General features: G+C 44.8%; 1 protein-coding gene across 2 annotated transcripts in view; it reads right to left on the reverse strand.

Annotated features, from left to right (window-relative positions):
* LOC129695629 (tudor domain-containing protein 7-like) overlaps positions 1–7,978 on the reverse strand; it is a 119,320-nt gene extending 111,342 nt beyond the window's left edge. The window contains exon 1 of one of the 2 annotated variants that reach the window (XM_055632756.1): positions 7,824–7,978. The gene's annotated coding sequence lies outside the window, so the exon portion shown is untranslated. Of the gene's footprint in view, positions 1–7,081; positions 7,326–7,823 lie in introns of those variants that run through there. The other variant, XM_055632757.1, reaches the window with a different exon arrangement.
* Between the last annotated feature and the right edge of the window lie 3,382 nt (positions 7,979–11,360).

Below are 11,360 nucleotides of genomic sequence, written 5' to 3' on the forward strand. Positions count from 1 at the left end.
TCTAAGGTTCAATGGTGCTTTTATTTTCATTTGCAAACAGTGAAATTATTTTCTTATATACAGTCCAGTAAGGTATTGCCATATCTAACCATAACCCCAATTAACAAAGTGTACAGAGTCCACTGAGCCCACATGCAAGATGTTAACTTCTGTATACATATGAACAGGAGTTCAATGGATAAAATTATGTAGTAATTTCCAAAATAGTTGGTTGGAGTTACACCTGCAGTTTTGAGTAAAAAACTCTAATTTAGATTTATTGACATTGCATTCACCAAATTGATCCCTGACCCTTGGGGTTAAATTACAAGAGTAAATACTCAAATTGAAATATTATAAGTTTCAGAGGCCATAGAATCAGAATCAGACAGCACAGAAACAGGCTCTTCGACTCAACTTGCTCACGTTGACTATAGTGCCCCATCAACACTGGTCCCACCTGCTGCTTCCGTAACCTTTTCCTATCCATGTACCTGTCCAGATGTCTTTAAAATGTTACAGTACCAAGTGAAGTAGTAATTTTTTTATTTTTTTATTAAGGCGAGTTGTAGAGCAAGAGATCAAAACTATTTCTGCTGGTCGACAAGTCATGTATTAGAAATCAGTCTTAAAATGAGATGTAACCCCGAGTAGAATTACAAACCATACCCACAGAGCAGAAACCTGTAACTCTCATTCATAATCAGTTTATTTGAATAATATTAGAAAAGCTGTGACTGATATGTGCTGCTAATCAATTACAGGAAACAGAGAGAGCTCAAGATCTGTCACGATATTGACTGGCCGAATGGCAGAAGAGATTTGGAAACATATGAGAGCTACGAGAATTTAGAGGACTCAAATTCCATCTTATAATGAAGCCTTTTCAGTTGCTGATTCATACAGTATATGGAGTTTTTACAAGAATCAATGAGAAACATATACTTGATCTTTTATAGTTTAAATATTGAAAACATAGCATTGGAGCAAAGGACAAATGGAATACAGCAAGTGCTTTTTTGTGTGACTGTACCAGCACCACTCAAAACTTAAAAACTAGGTTGATGTACTTCAGCCAATGGAGTAGCATGAAATATGCGTACCGGCACCTTTTTGTATGCAGAAAAGCTCTGGATACAGACATAAGAAATACCATGGAGCCAACTTCCAAGCTCCATGCGAGAGCCAGACAAAGTTAGGGACCAAGGATTATCACGAAGGACTAGGGCAGTAAAGCACTCAAAATCTTGCTTTAACTTCAGCCCTGGTAACTATCATTTGTTTCCATGCCTTAGGTCAGTTCTGTTACCAAATCATATCAATAAACAGATTTTCCAGATATTTCTTTCTAAAAAACCTTGCAAAATACAAACTTCAAATCATTCTTTACAAGGTGATGTGGTGTAAAATTTCAAAAGGAAATATTCTTGCTTGTCTATAAGATTGATACTTTCCTTTATACAATTTCTGTGCATCATTAAACCAAATTAACAATGGACTTTTCAGGAATGTTCTGACAAAGACAGTCACTACAATCTAATAAAACATGTAGATAATACGCATGTACAAATTCAATGGGCTAAATGGCCTCTTTTTCTGTCATTATTAGTCTAATAGCAACATAAAAAGATATGACTCTTTATTAACAAACTCGTGTGAATTATTTTCGAGTGGGGAAAAAAAACTTTCATTTAATTAAAAGTCAAGATCAAAATTCCCGAAGTCACCTTGCCGTTGTGCAATAAAAAAACATTGAAGTAGATGACCCAAAATGCGCTTCAAACTGCATTTTGAGGCTTTCAGGTAGAAGAAAGCTTCAGAATGTTATGGCATAGGTAGACGTTTTCACTACAAAAAGCTAGTTATACGAGCTGAAAAACAGTAGAAAAATAAAGCAGTAGAATTGATACACATGGACAATAATAAAATTACATAATGGTGGAGAAACAGGATGCCACAACTCAAAGAAAATTGAAAACAAGGTAAAATGCAAGGGTCCACTTGAGCCAGCCATTTTTTACAGTAACGGAGCCGAGAACGCCAAAATGACTTTTTGGAAGGAACCAGAGGGTGATGGTGGAAGCCTGTGACTGGTGATGTGCCTCAGGGTTTGGTGCTGGGCCCGTTACTGTTATCCATCTATAACAATGATTTGGATGAGAACATACACAGCAAGATTAGCAAGATGATATAAAAGCGGGTGGTTTTGCAGATAAATGAAATGAAATGAAAAATGATTCAATTTATTGTCATTGTCAGTGTACAGTACAGAGACAACGAAATGCATTTTTAGCATCTCCCTTGAAAGGGAGACACAGGGCGTCGCGGTGTGCCCGCGCCTGCCGCCGTACAGTGTAGGCAGCGTAGTGAAGATGGTTGTGAAAAATTGCAGCAGGATCTTGATCAATTGGCCAAATGGGCTGAGGAATGGTTGAAGGAATTTAATGCAGAAAAATGTGAGGTGTTATATTTTGGGAAGTCTAACATGGGCAGGACCTACACAGTGAATGATAGGGCTCTGGGTAGTGTAGTAGTGCAGAGGGATCTAGGAGTGCAGGTGCATAGTTCCCTGAAGGTGGAGTCGCAGGTAGATTGGGTGGTCAAAAAGTATTTTGGCACATTTTTCACACAGAGAGTGGTGAATCTCTGGAATTCTCTCCCGCAGAAGGTAGTTGAGGCCAGTTCATTGGCTATATTTAAGAGGGAGTTAGATGTGGCCCTTGTGGCTAAAGGGATCAGGGGTATGGAGAGGAGGCAGGTACAGGATACTGAGTTGGATGATCAGCCATGATCATATTGAATGGCGGTGCAGGCTCGAAGGGCCGAATGGCCTACTTCTGCACCTATTTTCTATGTTTCTGTTTCTATGAATGGGTGACGTTTCGTGTCACGAAAAGTCACCCATACCTTCTATCCAGAGATGCTGCCTGTCCCACTGAGTTACTCCAGCATTTTGTGTCTATCTTCGGTTTAAACCAGCATCTGCAGTTCCTGCTGACAGGTTGAAGGATATGGACCAAATGCTGGCAGGTGGGACCAGTGTAGCTGGGACATGTTGACCAGTGTGGGCAAGTTGGGCCCGTTTCCACACTGTATGACTCCATGAATCAGACTGGGAGAGGCCTGCAAATTAGCATTGCCATTTCCTGATGTGCCAAATGCATCAGACTGAAATGAAAGTGAAAGAACAGTTTTATGTTGTGTAAAGGGCCTGTCCCACCAGCATGCGACAAATGCGATCTAACGTGGTCACTTGAGCCATACGGCCTCGCGGGGACGGTCCCACTTCGATCGCCGGAGCAGAATGGAGTTGTGCAGGACTGGTCCCGACATCGGGCGGGGCTCCGAAAAAGTGACTGTCCAAAATTTCCGCGCGGCAATGGCCTGTCAGCCGCACTGAGGCCGTACGCAGTGCCTCGACGGGCGTACGCACCGTCTCTACGCCGTACGCACCGTCTCGACGGCATACGCACCGTCTCAACGCCATACGCACCGTCTCAACGCCATACGCCTAGCGCTTGGCATTGCGCGATTACGTCACCGCCTGGCGTGCCGTTGCGTGATGACGTAACCGCCCAACGCCGTGCGACGTCCAAATTCAGTCGGCCTGCCTCCTGCCCAGATGATTGCCGAGTATGATGTCGGGACCAGCCCCGCACAACTCCAGACGGCTCCGCGGTTGGATGTGGGACCGGCCCCGCGAGGCCGTACGACTCAAGCACCACGTTTGGTCGCGCTAGACGCATGCTGGTGGGACAGGCCCTTAATATGCTGCAATGTAATTCTCATCATTGCACTTTCCCAGCTTATTCAACCTCTGCCTAAAGCTCAGACCATCAAGTACTCAATACTCAGTATTGAAGGAGACAATTTGTTGTTTCTATATCAAGGTATTTTGGAACATCCTCCCCAGAAATGTAAGCTGCCCCATTATATGGCATCGACAGCACTTTGAATTTGTATTCCTCCTCCTAGTTGCATATCGAGGAGCATTTTTAAAATAACTCCCAACGCCAGACTCATGTGGCAAGGCATCAAGTCTATCACGGACTACAACAAAGCTAACACCCCTCCACCAGCCCCCAGTCAATGACGCCTCCCTTCCTGACGAGCTAAACTATTTCTATGCTCGTTTTGACCGGAGCAATAAAACACCAGCCATGAAAGCTGCCCCACCTCCGAATGAACAACCCCTCAGTCTCTCCACCTCTGCTGTACAAGGCGCACTGAGCAAAGTGAATGAGCACAAAGCTGCCGGCCCCGACGGCATCCCTGGGCGTGTGCTCAGGGCATGTGCTGGACAACTATCCCTGGTCTTCACTGACATCTTCAATCAGTCACTGGCCCAGTGTATCGTCCCTACATGCCTCAAGACTACAACCATCGTGTCAGTGCCTAAACAGTCAGCTTCAGGGAGTTTCCACGACTTCCGCCCAGTGGCACTCACCCCCATCATCGCGCAGTGCATCGAGAGACTGATCCTGGCTCACCTCAAATCCAGCCTCCCTCCCACACTGGACCCCCATCAGTTTGCCTATCGGCCCAACAGGTCAAAAGAGAATGCCATATCAGCGGCTCTTCACTCTGCCCTGACCCACCTGGACAATAACAACTCCTACATCAGGTTGTTATTTATTGACTTCAGCTCTGCATTTAATACTGTCATCCCGCCAGTCTGGTCACCAAACTCAGCAGCCTTGTCATCAACACCTCCCTCTGCAACTGGACACTGGATTTCTGTTCACCCCAGTCTGTTAGGATTAACAACCACACCTCCTCCACTCTGACACCAAACACTGGCGTGCCACAGGGCTGTGTGCTCAGCCCTGTCCTCTACTCCCTCTTCACCCACGACTGCGTCCATATGCATGGCTCCAACTCCATCATAAAATTCGCTGACGACACCACGGTGGTAGGACTGATCAGTGACAACAACGAATCAGCCTACAGGGAGGAGGTCCAGCACCTGGCAGCTTGGTGTACCAACAACAACCTTGTCCTCAACACACAGAAGACGAAGGAAATCATTGTGGACTACCGGAAGACCAGAGGCAGCAGACACACCCCCTTCCACATAAACGGGACTGAGGTGGAGCGCGTCTCCAACTTCAAATTCCTCAGGGTACACATCTCTGAGGATCTGTCCTGGTCCCTCCACACCGCCAAACTGATTAAAAAGGCACAGCAGCGCCCCTACTTTCTGAGGAGGCTTAAGAAAGCTCACCTGTCCCGTCAGATCCTGTCCAACTTCTACCGCTGTACCATAGAAAGCATCCTGACCACCTGCTCCACATTGTGGTACAGCGGCTGCACCACAGCTGACAGGAAGGCACTGCAACGGGTGGTGAAAACCGCCCATCACATCATCAGTGCCCCGCTCCCTGCCATGGCTGTCCTTCACCGCACATGGGTGTCTTGAGATGTGCTGGCAAAATCATTAAGGACCCCTCACACTCCAACCATGGACTGTGTGCCCTCCTCCCATCGGGGAGGCGGTACAGGAACCTCAGGTCTCACACCAGCAGGCTAAGGGGCAGCTTCTTCCCCAACACCATTACCCTGCTGAACTCACAGACCCGGCGCTAGTACCCTTGCAACTTTGTCCATTCCCATCCCTGAACACCCCACTTCAAATTGAAACTATCTGCTTGAAGCCACAGTATTCTACCTCAACATTTTAAAAAGTGCATTTTCAGAATGAGTGATAGGTACTCCAGTCTGGTTGGGTAGGGAGTCTGGATTGAGAATTGATGATGATCAACTGCTAATACATTTCAAAGTCTGGATGGTGCGCAACTTGGAATGGAACCTGTTCAGATGGTGTTTCCTCTGTTTCCGCTGCCCTTGCATTTTTAAATGGAAGAATTCATGGTTCATTGTAAGGTACTGTCAGGATAAGTAACTACTCAGCTTTTGGTAAATGGTACATAAGGTAGCAGTGGAGAAAGGGAATCCTTAAAGGTGGTTGGTGAGGGAGGAAATAGAAATAAAAGGGGAAACAAATATATACTATTTTTGATGGTGCTCTGTCATGAATTATTGGTACTACACTCATCCAGGCAAGTGGACAGTCTTTCATCAAACTAATAATTTATTGCCTGTCAACTATGAAAAGTCCTACAGTTTCAGGAGGCAAATCATTCTCTACAGATGCTTCTTCAAGACATGTTATTTATGTGACAGCTTGAAATCAATTTCTGATCAATGAGAACCCCAGTATATAGACAGTGAGGGATTTGGTAATGCTCATAGGTCTGAATTTCAAGGGTCGGTATTTAGGCTACAACATGTTGGGAGATTATATTGCCTGATGAATGACTGAACTTTATTGCCTTCCATCACAGTGATCACTGTAGTGGATGTTTATGTTAAGTTCTATTGTTTTTTATTGTGTTGTGTTCTTTTAATTGTACGGCTGCATGGTAACTCAAATATCACTGTACCTTGGTGCATGTGACAATAAATATGAATCTGAAACATATAATATGAATATTACTGTCATCAGCCCAATATATTTATTTATGTTTTTACTGTAATTTCTTCACAATATGCAGCCAGTTTTATATAAATGATGATTGATTTATATTTTTAAGCAGCAAGGTCATTCTGAAAAATATTGAAATTGGCTCCATAGATGTACATAGGTTGAGATCATTATTTGCTTTCATGACTCAGATCCCAATTGTCTATGCACAACCAGCTCAACTGGTGTTTCAAAATATAAATAATTATGCAATTTCCAATCAACAGAACAATGGATTAGAGCATACAATCTTCAGCCAGCTGAATGCACTACCTGTAAGGTACTGTTACTCTTTTGTAATGACCAACCAAGAACAAGATCACATTTTCAATCAAATTTCAAATAATTCTGATCACGGCAGAAATTCAACCAGAACACTATTTTCGTTTCCATTTGTCTATTTCCGTAGACGTACTGTTTTTATCTATTACATTGCTCTGTCGACACCGAGTGCAGTCTGTTGTTATGGGGGCTTCTTTGTTGCATCAACGTACGGTTCCGCCTATTGGCTGGTTACACCATCACCCCATTAATCGATTTAATGGCTACATAACTACCCGCTACCCCTTACCCACTCACCGATTACAATAAATTTTCGCCAACTTTCTCCCTTCACATGCCACTGAGGTCCGTCACTGAGATGGTGCTGATGCGTCGTTCGCTGCCTTTACACACATAATTTTTTTCAAAACACTTCCACTCTCTGCAAATCTGTTCTCCCGGTGACGACACTTCAGACCATTTCTCCTCAGTTTACTGGATTCATACTTTACACATCCCTACTCAAGTAGGCTTCAGTTTTCAAAACTGGTCCGTGGTGTCTTCAGTCCCAGTACTCGCCCAACCCCTTTCATTGGTCTTGCCTGCTGCCCCAGCCTCTCCGGCTTGTCCTCCTTCAATGCGTGACTCCCTTGTCCACCCAGCACAAGCCTCACCCCCAAGCCTGCCAGAACTCCCGCAGGGTCGCGGACCTCAACTCGTCTCCTTGCTCTGCTTCTCCCAGCCCCCGGTGGCCTTTATGTTTTCCGATATTATCATGTTCCACTCGCTCTCTCGATGCGCCCGCCGGCCTCCACAGCGCCTGTTGCCTCTTGCTATTCCCACGGTGCCTTTTCGGCCACCGATACACATCGGTGCCCTCCCAATACGTAACCAATGCTTCACCGGTTCCCTCCCAACATTATCCGATGCTATCGCCGTCCCAAGTAAACGCCCCTCCGATTCTGCCTGCAGTTGGTCCTTACAATACTTTGCCGGTTCTCCCCCTCCTCACCCGCCTGCCCGGGCCCCTCCTCCCTCCCGGTGGTGCCCCGCTACTCACCGCGGGGCGCGCCCTGCGCTCGCGCCGCGCTCGCTCGCTCACTCCCTCACTCCCCAGCTGACGGTTGGGCTCCTTCTGTTTGGACCGCGGATGAGCAACGCGAACCCACTCCGCTGCTGCACGAGTCGTGCGCATGCGCGCCGCCACCCCAACCGGCACCTGGGGGGTGACTGGTGGTGCGCATGCGCCGTATGGCGGCGGCGGCGGCGGCGGCGACAACAGGGCGCATGAAAGGAGGATGTAACGTGGAGAGTGGCTGGCGTCAACATTGTAATTCGTTCAACCTCTTGCATTCCAGCGCATGTCACCGAAGGCAAAAATGACCGTATTTATTTCACAGCTTTTGAGGGAAAAGGATAGGTGGTGGACGAAAGAAATGTGATCGATTAATCGTCGACAAATCGCGCGGAATGTTTCATGAGATGAGAGCGGTGAGTCGCTGGAACTCTCTGCCACAGAAGGTAGTTGAGGCCAGTCCATTGGCTATATTTAAGAGGGAGTTAGATGTGGCCCTTGTGGCTAAGGGGATCAGGGGGTATGGAGAGAAGGCAGGTACAGGATACTGACTGAGTTGGATGATCAACCATGATCATATTGAATGGCGGTGCAGGCTCGAAGGGCCGAATGGCCTACTCCTGCACCTATTTTCTATGTTTCTATTCCAATTGGACTCGGGAGGCAGTACAGTGCAAGGATGCCACTCAGTGGTGGTGGGGTTATAAATCAGCAAGTGCTGTGGGGAAATATCCAAAATACAGCTGGAGTTGACAACTTCAATTCCAATTATCTATTCAAATTAACAACTATTGTGTTTTCAGTTTTATAATAATGAAACTGTGGATGAAAAATTAATATCACTCCTTTCTTAATTTTGATTGGAATTGAACAAGGTAACGAAAGGGTGTTTTGGATGTGACAATTGGCAGTTCTCGCTTGACCAGGTGTAGATGTTAATGGGAATCGGCACAGTAAAATTAGACATATTACCCCTTGTCTGGGAATGTGTTGAAGGGTGGATGGTAAAAGTAAACATTAAATAGTTGAGGTGATAACGAAGCTTGTTTTTCTTCTGTGAGAAGTTACAGCAGATCACCCGCGCTCCCACACGAACCACAGACTGGATACGTGGTGGCCATTGGGACGGGTGAAATGTTACTGTAAATGGGGGGCTTATGATTGGTTCGGAGAAGGGATGATAGCGCGGGCCGCCTGAAAGGTGAGATAGAATAATATCAAGATGCCCTTGTATTGTGTTTGACATATTACCAACTGTTGTTGAATAAAAATAACATAAGCGAAAAGTATGTTATGACTAATGAAATAATTGGTACCCTTGCAGTTGATAGAATATTTATGTAGAGTAGTATCTAACAAAAGTAAACAAAAAGAATTTATTACACAGTATAATTGTCTGCTAATTCTGCTGTAAAGTCAGAGAACTGGTGAGCAGTTTACTGCAGCCATCTCTCCATGATATGCAATAAAATCTCGAAGCAAATCTGCAAAGTCTCCGCTTTTCATTTTCCATTGATTTCCATTTCTTCCACAGAAACACATCCTTTGTATCTTTTAGTACGTAACATTGACCAAGCATGTTACAGTGCCGTACATGACGAGCTAACGATAGCAGATCAGCAGTTAACTACAGATTAGTTTTCCCTTGAGTTGGATTTGGGTTTGTGGTGATTATTCTGCCGATTAGCTAATCAGCATTTACCATGAACGACCAATTTGGGCAAGATATAGAAAGTGGATGGTGCCGTGCCGCTTAAGTTGCAGGCGACATAAAGAGGTGAAAAATACTGGCTTAGCAATTTTTTTTAAAAAACATTATACAGTGGACAGTCAGGGTGAAGCATTCTGTTTGGGCAAATACTGGTAATTAGCATATATCGTATGCATAATTGGAAATGCTTTTTTAAACTTTCATGTGCCAACAAATCGAAGATGTAGTGTGCTTGAAGCCTCCATGCTGTAATTTTCTCCGATGTAAAATGTGTGTGAGTGATAGGCAGGTCGTTAACCTGTACTAAAATCAGTCAAGCAGAGTGTAGATGTTCTTAGCAAGTCCCCCAGATCACAGCTGACTTGATTTCCGGTTGAGTTTTGTGGGGTCCTGAAATAATGATGAGGCTGATGTGGGAACCACAGACTGGATATGTGGTGGGCATTGGGACGGGTGTAATTTTTAAGAGTACTATGTGTCTTTGTGCATCCAATCCATGGCTGTGAAGGTCTCAATTCCATCCCAAATGTCCTTTCATATTGTCATAGGCCAGAGGTATCCAAGTATCAGTGCTGCATTGTTCAAGGAAGCTTTGTTCACATAATTTTAATCTTTCCCTTTATTGGCTGTTAATACAATCTTCCCATTGTACAGCTCAAATAGCAGTTTGTTTTGGGAGTCAGGTGTTGGGCATGAGAATAACTCCGCCTGCCCAATATAAGTGCCTGTGTAACTAAGGCATCAGTATTTGGTATGTTGGCCAAGGGGAAACACACAAATACTTGTTTACTTAGACCTACTGAATTTGGAACAAATTGCAGACATATTTTTTGTGATATTTTTCCCAGTGTCTTGAGGTGTCTCCTACAATTAGTCTAGATTTTAGGAACATTTAGGAAGGCCAAAATTGTGGAGGCCAAATTGCTGTTGCACAGTAGACCATGAGTATGCTGCCAGGTCTGAAGTCATGATAGCATGTTTGACATAATGCCATGCAATCCCAAGCTCTATTCCAAATTGAGAATACCTGTAACCTCAACTCAAAACTATTTATCCTGGACCAACAAATTGAGGCCAAGGCTAGGAAAACACACCAACGCCTTTAGTTCCTCAGAGGACTAAGGAAGTTTGGCATGTCTCCAATAGGTCTTACCAACTTCTGCAGATGCACTGTAGATAGTATTCGTCCTATCGGGATGAATCACTGCTTGGATTGCCAAAAGTTCTGCCCAAGGCTGCAAAAAAATTGCAGAGTGTTGCGGATTTATTCTATGTCATGACTGCAAGGCATGAAATTTTGTTCAGACTGAAAAGTCTGAATGACAATAAAGGATACTTTACTTTACTTTATGTAGCCCAGTCCATTACACAGAGCAGCTTCTCCAATATCAACTCTGTCTACACACTTCACACTGTCTTGGGAAAGCAGCTAACATAGTTAAGAACCTTCGTCACCCTGGTCAATCCTCTCCCATCTGGCAAAAGAAACAAAGACCTGATAGCGCATACCACCAGATTTCAGAATAGTTTCTTCTGGTCTTCAGGCTTTTTCTGGTTGGCTGCCAGTGACTAACGGAGTTCCGCAGGGCTTGGTGCTGGGGCCACTGCTCTTCATGTTGTATGTTAATGATTTGTATGAGGGGATTGAAGGCCTAGTGGCCAAGTTTGTGGATGATATGAAAATAGGTGGAGGGGCAGGTAGTGTAGAGAAAGCAGGGGCTCTGCAGGATTTGGATAGATTAGGAGAGTGGGCAAAGAAGTGGCAGACGGAATATAGTGTAGCAAAGTGTGGAGTCGTGTATTTTGGTAGT

The sequence above is a fragment of the Leucoraja erinacea genome, chromosome 3, assembly GCF_028641065.1.
Source record: "Leucoraja erinacea ecotype New England chromosome 3, Leri_hhj_1, whole genome shotgun sequence".
Classification (NCBI taxonomy): Eukaryota; Metazoa; Chordata; class Chondrichthyes; order Rajiformes; family Rajidae; genus Leucoraja; species Leucoraja erinaceus.